Below are 7590 nucleotides of genomic sequence, written 5' to 3'. Positions count from 1 at the left end.
GGCTACCCCAACTGTGCCAGGCTCCTTTTGAAATTGGCTCCTAGAAAACTTCTTCCAACCTTTAGGACTCCTGCCTAATTTTTTGCCACCCTGTGCTCCAGCTACACAGAACTATTTTGAGTTCCCTAAAGGATCATGTTCCGTCACCTTCAGGTCTTGGCACAGCCTGTTTCCTGTTCCTGCACACTCCCCGCTCCTCCACCCTCACCACACTGAGCCTCACCTGGCTACCGTCTGCAGGTCCTTCAGTGCACAAGCTGCTTCCTCTCAGAACTTTCTCTGATCTCCCCAGTAGCCATTTCTGGGCTCCCACAAGACCCTCTTCTTCACCCACTTCTTCTTTTTTTTTTTTTTTTGAGATGGAGTCTTGCTCTGTCACCCAGACTGGAGTGCAGTGGCACAATCTCAGCTCACTGCAACCTCCACCTCCTGGGTTTGAGCAATTCTCCTGCCTCAGCCTCCTGCGTAGCTGGGATTACAGGTGCATGCCACCATGCCCAGCTAATTTTTATATTTTTTTAGTAGAGACAGGGTTTCACCGTGTTGGCCGGGCTGGTCTCGAACTCCCAAGCTCAGGTGATCCGCCTGCCTTGGCCTCCCAAAGTGCTGGGATTACAGGCAGCAGCCACCATGCCTGGCCCCTTCTTCACCCACTTCTCACCCTTTATGACATCTTTTTGGGAACAAGCCCCCCAAAATCTGGCCATAAACTGGCCATAAACAAAATCTCTGCAGCACTGTGACATGTTCATGATAGCCATAACGCCCACGCTGGAAGATTGTGGGTTTACCGGAATGAGGGCAAGGAACACCTGGCCCGCCCAGGACAGAAAACTGCTTAAAGGCGTTCTTAAGCCACAAACAATAGCATGAACGATCTGTGCCTTCAAGATATGCTCCTGCTGCAGTTAACTGCCCAACCTATTCCTTTAATTCAGCCCATCCCTTCATTTCCCATAAGGGATACTTTTAGTTAGTTTAATATCTATAGAAACAATGCTAATGACTGGCTTGCTGTTAATATATATGGGTAAATCTCTGTTCGGGGCTCTCAGCTCTAAAGGCTGCGAGATCCCTGATTTCCCACTTCACACCTCTGTATTTCTGTGTGTATGTCTTTAATTCCTCTAGCACCACTGGGTTGGGGTCTCCCCGACCAAGCTGGTCTCAGCAACATCTACCTCTTTTTTTTATTTTATTTTTTTTATTTTTTGAGACGGAGTCTCGCTCTGTCGCCCAGGCTGGAGTGCAGTGGCGCAATCTCGGCTCACTGCAAGCTCCGCCTCCCGGGTTCACGCCATTCTCCTACCTCAGCCTCCCCAGTAGCTGGGACTACAGGCGCCCGCCACTGCGCCCGGCTAATTTTTTTCTATTTTTTAGTAGAGACGGGGTTTCACCATGGTCTCGATCTCCTGACCTTGTGATCCCCCCGCCTCGGCCTCCCAAAGTGCTGGGATTACAGGCGTGAGCCGCCGCGCCCGGCCAACATCTACCTCTTTTGTCTGTCTTTCCCTCTAGAGTGTAGGCGCCTTCAGTTAAGGAACCATTTGGAGCACCTTCCCAGCACTGAACCCAGGGCAAAGCCCTAGAGAGACAAGGTGACAAGTCAGGTCAGGCCTCTGCCTGAGGTTGCCTGGAGCCTTGTATTGTCACTGTGTCCTATGGAGCCAGGAGCTCCTTGAGATCAGGGCATGGAGTCTCTCCTACCCTATCTCCAGCACCAAGCACAGGACTTTTTTTTTTTTTTTTTTTCTTTTTTGAGGCCGAGTTTCACTATTGTTGCCCAGGCTGGAATGCAATGGCATGATCTCGGCTCACCATAACCTCCGCCTCCCGGGTTCAAGCAATTCTCCTGCCTCAGCCTCCGGAGTAGCTGGGATTACAGGCATGCGCCCCCTACTCCCCTGACTAATATTGTATTTTCAGTAGGGATGGGGTTTCTCCATGTTGGTTAGTCTGGTTTCGAACTGCTGACCTCAGGTGATCCACCTGTCTGAATCTCCAAAAGTGCTGGGATTACAGGTGTGAGCCACCTCGCCTGGCATTTTTAATTTTTTTTTTAGATGGAGTCTCACTCTGTTGCCCAGGCTGGAGTGCAGTGGCATGATCTTGGCTCACTGCAACCTCTGCCTCCCAGGTTCCTGTGATTCTCCTGCCTCAGCTTCCCAAGTAGCTGGGATTACAGGCACAAGCCACCACACCCGGCTAGTTTTTGTATTTTTAGTAGAGATGGGTTTTCACCATGTTGGCCAGGCTGGTCTCAAAATCTTGACCTCAGGTGATCTGCCCACCTTGGCCTCCCAAAGTGCTGGGATTACAAGGACTTTTTTTTTTTTTTTTGAGACAGAGTCTCACTCTGTTGTTCAGGCTGGAGTGCAATGGCATGATCTCTGCTCACTGCAACCTCTGCCTCACGGGTCCAAGTGATTCTCCTGCCTCAGCCTCTGGAGTAGCTGGTATTACAGGTGCACGCCACCATGCCTGGCTAATTTTTGTATTTTTAGTATAGAGGTTTCACCATGTTGGTCAGGCTGGTCTCAAACTCCTGACCTCGTAATCCACCCTCCTCAGCCTCCCAAAGTGTTGGGATTACAGCCGTGAGCCACCATGCCCAGCCTACAAGGACTTCTTAATACCTAGTAGATGCCAATAAATATTTTCTGAATGAGCAAGTGCAGAAGAGAAAATATGACAGCGATGACTGAGGCATAACTGACTTCATATGTTCTCAGACCACATTCTGTTCCTTGGGTGAACCTGACTGTTCCCTGAGTTGTCACTGAAGTCAGCTGTCTGGCCAGTTCCTCAAAGGAAGTGAGGCATGGAGCCGCCCAAGCTGCCCAGCTGCAGCTGCTGAGGGCCTGCCTCAGGTCCCATGGCCAAAGAGCCTGCTTCTTCCAAGGCTGTCAGTTGTCCCATTTTCAGGCACCCTTGCTGATCACACCGTTGCTGGTCACACCACCTACCTTCTGCTTCCCCAACCTTGGTTCTCATCCCTGTAACATAAGCATCATTTTTATGCTGTCCCTGAGAGAGCAAACCTCCCATCACACTCTGGAGGGTGTGGGAGGTGAAAGTCAACACCTTCAGTCTCTGGTGGAGGCTTGTGACCTGTGACATCCCTCACTTGCCTCCGTTTTCCAGTGTACCCCACTGCTGCATCCACCAAAGCAGTTTCAAGTGCCTGCTTGCTTGCCTGGTACCACAGCAGGTGCTGGGGATAGAATGCGGAACAAAAGAGGCCTCCACGGTCCTTTTCCTGCAAACTTTAGTTTACAATAAAAGTAAACTATATTCACATGTAAATATATGATCTTGAATTATGATGAGGGCAGTGAAGAAACTGAGTGCCGCATGAGAAATTAGGAAAAGGGACCTTCTTTAGTTGGGTGGCCAAGAGGAGTCTTTCTGATGAGTCCATGTTTTGGCTGAGACCCCCACCGCAAATGTCTTCCACATGACAGTAATCTCTTCCCTCACTGGGTCCCTATGGGGTGCTGGAACACTACAGTGTCCTGAGAAGTGCACAGGGTTTTGGATAATTCAGGCCAGGGTTCACCTCCGAGCTCTGTCCCTTCACGCAGAGGAACTTCTCAACGTCCTTCTCGTGAAATGGAGACAGCCACCACCAGAGGGCAGTAGTGAGGACTGCACGAGAAGAGGTGTGTAAGACCCTGTTGGCTCAGACCTGCCCAAACACTCAGGGAGGGGTCTCATTCCTGAGCCCCTGCTCCCAGGCCTGTTTCTACCGCCTGCAGCCTGCGGGGACCTTCCCACCCTCAGACCTTATCTTGACCGTTTATCCCTAGTTTGGCTGGTCCTGGCCCTCCCCATACCCAGTTAGGACAGTGGGTCTGATGTGTCTCCACCTTCTCATCTCACCCTTAACTTCAAAGGGTTCCCAAAGCTGTCACAACTTTCCCACTTCTCCCTCACTGTCTTTGGGAATCTCCTCCATTCTAGGGCTTCAAAATCTCCCCGGGCGCAGTGGCAAGAGGATCGCTTGAGGTCAGGAGTTCGAGACCAGCCTGGCCAACATGGTGAAACCCCATCTCTACTAAAAATACAAAAATTATCCGGGTGTGGTGGTGGGTGCCTGTAGTCCCAGCTACTTGGGAGGCTGAGGCAGGAGAATCACTTGAACCTGGGTGGTGGAGGTTGCAGTGAGCCAAGATTGCACCAGTACACTCCAGCCTGGGCAACAGAGCAAGACCCTGTCTCAAAAAAAAAAAAAAAAAAAAATCTGTATCTTCATGGGAAACCTTTCTCACCACACTGCTTCCTCATGGTCATCTCTGTAAACAACCCCAGGAACCAGAGTGCCCCACAGTAACATGGGCTCCGCTGTGTGATACTGTCCCCCGAAGCTGGCCAACCTGATGCAGACATGTGATAGAAGATCATCTCTGGGTCAATAGGCACATGAAAAGATGCTCGACATAGTTAGCTATCAGGAAATGCAAACCAAACCCATAGTGAGATACCACTTTGCACTTGCTAGGATGTTTAAAATTGGAAAGAAAAATAATAACAAGGATGTGGATTTTTTTTTTTTTTTTTTTTTTTGAGACAGGGTCTCGCTCTGTCACCCAAGCTGGAGTGCAGTGATGCCTGCAGCCTTGAACTCCCAGGCTGGTGATTCTCCCACCTCAGCCTCCTGAGTAGCTGGGATCACAGGTGTGTGCCACCCTGCCCAGATAATGTTTTTTGGTAGAGATGGAGTTTCGCCATGTTACCCAGGCTAGTCTCAAACTCCTGGGCTCAAGTCATCCTCCCACCTCAGCTTCCCAAAGTGCTGGGATTATAGGTGTGAGACATCGTGCCCAACCTTGATGTTTGGCTATCCTTCCAAAGCTCTATCAGCCAGGTTTTCTTCTCTCATGATTCTGTCTGCTAATGATGACTCTATAACCCGGAAATCATGAGGAATGGCAAGTCCATAGACTTCTGCCAACTGAGTTCATCAGAGCTGCCCAATTTCAACTTTTTTGAGACCCTTCCCGTAACACCCCAATAAACCCATCATTTTGATTTGTATATCCATACCCACTTCCCTCCAGCCCCACCCCCTCCCTAACCCCTGGCAACCACTAATGTTTTCCATTTCTATAACTGTGTCATTTTAAGAGGGTTTTTAATAAACAGAACAATGCAGTTCTGTAACCTTTGGCGGCTGGCTTTTTTCCCTCAGCATGACTCCCTGGAGATTCATCCTGGTTGTTTTGTGTATGGGTAGTGTGTTCCTTTTTATTTATTTATTTTTTATTTTATTTTATTTTATTTTATTTTGAGATGGAGTCTTGCTCTGTCGTCGAGGCTGGCATGCAGTGGTGCAATCTCAGTCACCACAACTTCTGTCTCCTGGTTTCAAGTGATTCTCCTGCCTCAGCCTCCCGAGTAGCTGAGATTACAGGCATGCACCACCATGCTCGGCTTATTTTTGTATTTTTAGTAGAGATGGGTTTCACCATGTTGGTCAGGCTGGTCTCGAACTCCTGACCTTAAGTGGTCCACCCACCTCGGCCTCCCAAATGCTGGGATTACAGGCGTGAACCACCACGCCTGGCACATGCTTCGTTTTTACAAGAAACTGCCAAACTGTTTTCCAGAGTGGCTGTATGATTTTACACTCTCACCAGAAATACATAATTGATCCAGTTTCTCTGCATTCTCACTAGCATTTGGTGTTGTCTCTATTTTTCATTTTCTCCATTCTGAGAGGAGTACAGTGATAGCTCATTGTGGTTTTAATTTGCATTTCCCAAATGGCTAATAATAATGTTGAACATCTTTTCGTGTGCTTATTTGCCTTCTGTATATCCTCTTCAGCGGAATCTCTTCATGTCTTTTGCCCATTTTCTAATTCTATTCTTGTTTTTTTGCTGTTGAGTTTTGAGAGTACTTCATATTTCTAGATACTAGTCTTTTTGTCAGGTATGTGGTTTGCAAATCTTTTCTCCCAGTCTGTAGCTGTAGCTTGTCTTTTTATCCTCTTTACAAGGTATTTTGCAGAGCAAAAGCTTTTAATTTTGACCAAGTCCAATATATAAATGTTTCCTTTTATGTATCATGTTTTGGGGGCTAAGTTTAAGAGCTCTTTGCCTCACTCTAGATCCCAAATGTTTTCTCCTATGCTTTTTTTTTTTTTTCTAAAATGTTTATAGAATTGTTTTTAAAATATGAAATGCTTCACAAATTTTTATATCATCCTTACATGGGGCCATGCTAATCTTCTCTGTATCATTCCAGCTTGGTTTATGTGTCACCAAAGTGAGCACATAGTCTTATGGTCTTATGTTTACATTTTAGTCTGAGGTCTTTTTTTTTTCTTTTTTTGAGACAGGATTTTGCTCTGTCACTCAGGCTGGAGTGCAGTGAGGCAGTGAGGCAGTAATAGCTTGCTGCAGCCTCCATCACCCAAGCTCCAACGATCCTTCCACCCCAACCTCTGTCATAGCGGGGACTACAAGTGTGCTCCACAATGCTCAGCAGAGTTCTGTATTTTTTGTAGAGACAAGGTCTTGCCATGTTGGTCTCAAACTTCTGGCCTCAAGTGATCCTCCTGCCTTGGCCTCCTAAAGTGCTAGGATGACAGGCGTGAGCTACCACGTCCGGTGCTGAGGTCCATTTTAAGGAAATTTTTGTACAATATATGAGACTTACGTCAAGGTTTTGTTGTTTGGTTGATTTTGGGGCCTACAGATGTCCAGTTGCTTCAGCACCATTTGTCGAAAAGACTTGTCTCTATTGATTGCTTTTGCACCTTTTTCAAAAATCAGCTGTCAAAAATAGTTGTGTGGAACTATTTCCGAGTTCTGTGTTCTGTTCCATTGATCCATGTGCTATTCCTGGGCCAGAACCACACTGCTTTATTCCTGTGACCACATAACAGGCTTTGAAATTAGGTAGACTGATTTTTCTCTAAAATTAGCTAAATTTTAATCAACTATCTAAAATTATTCTAGCTATTCTAGTTCCTTTGCCTTTCCACATACATTTTAGAAAAGTTTTGTCAATATTTGCAAGAAATAGATTTTGTTGGAATTTTGATAGAAAGTGTGCCAGTGTGGGAATAATTGACAACTTTACTAGGTTTAGTCTTCCAACCCATGAACACGGTTTTACTCAGTTTATTTAGATATTCTTTGATTTCCCTCATCAGCATTTTATAGTTTTCAGCATAGAAATCCTATACATGTTTTGTTAGATTTCCACCCAAATATTCCATGTTTTGAGTGATTATAAATGGTATTTTATTTTTAATTTTGGTTTCCATGTGTTCATCAGTATATAGATTCTAGGAATTTTTTTTTTGTGTGTGTGTGTGGATTCTTTGGGACTTTCTACTATATCACTGTATCATCTGCAAATACAGACCATTTTATTTTTGCCTTTCTGAAATGTGTGCGTTTTCTTTTCTTTCTTGCCTATTACACTGCCTAGAATGTTCAGCTCTATGTTGAATAAGAGTGGTGAGAGTGGACATCCTTGCCTTGTTCCCAATCTTAGAAAGAAAGCATTCCATTTTTCACCATTAAGTATAGTATTAAACGCAGGGTTTTGTAGATGCTTTTAATCAAATTCAGGAAG

General features: G+C 46.1%; 1 non-coding gene across 1 annotated transcript; it reads right to left on the bottom strand.

The window, feature by feature from the left end:
* Positions 1 to 6173: 6173 nt before the first annotated feature.
* On the bottom strand, positions 6174 to 6278 carry LOC119624563 (U6 spliceosomal RNA). The gene has a single exon (XR_005240727.2). It is a non-coding gene; the product is annotated as a U6 spliceosomal RNA (small nuclear RNA).
* Between the last annotated feature and the right edge of the window lie 1312 nt (positions 6279 to 7590).

This window comes from Chlorocebus sabaeus, chromosome 12 (assembly GCF_047675955.1).
Source record: "Chlorocebus sabaeus isolate Y175 chromosome 12, mChlSab1.0.hap1, whole genome shotgun sequence".
Classification (NCBI taxonomy): domain Eukaryota; kingdom Metazoa; phylum Chordata; class Mammalia; order Primates; family Cercopithecidae; genus Chlorocebus; species Chlorocebus sabaeus.
Note: the sequence above shows the minus strand (reverse complement) of the source record. Positions and strands in the feature narration are given on the sequence as shown.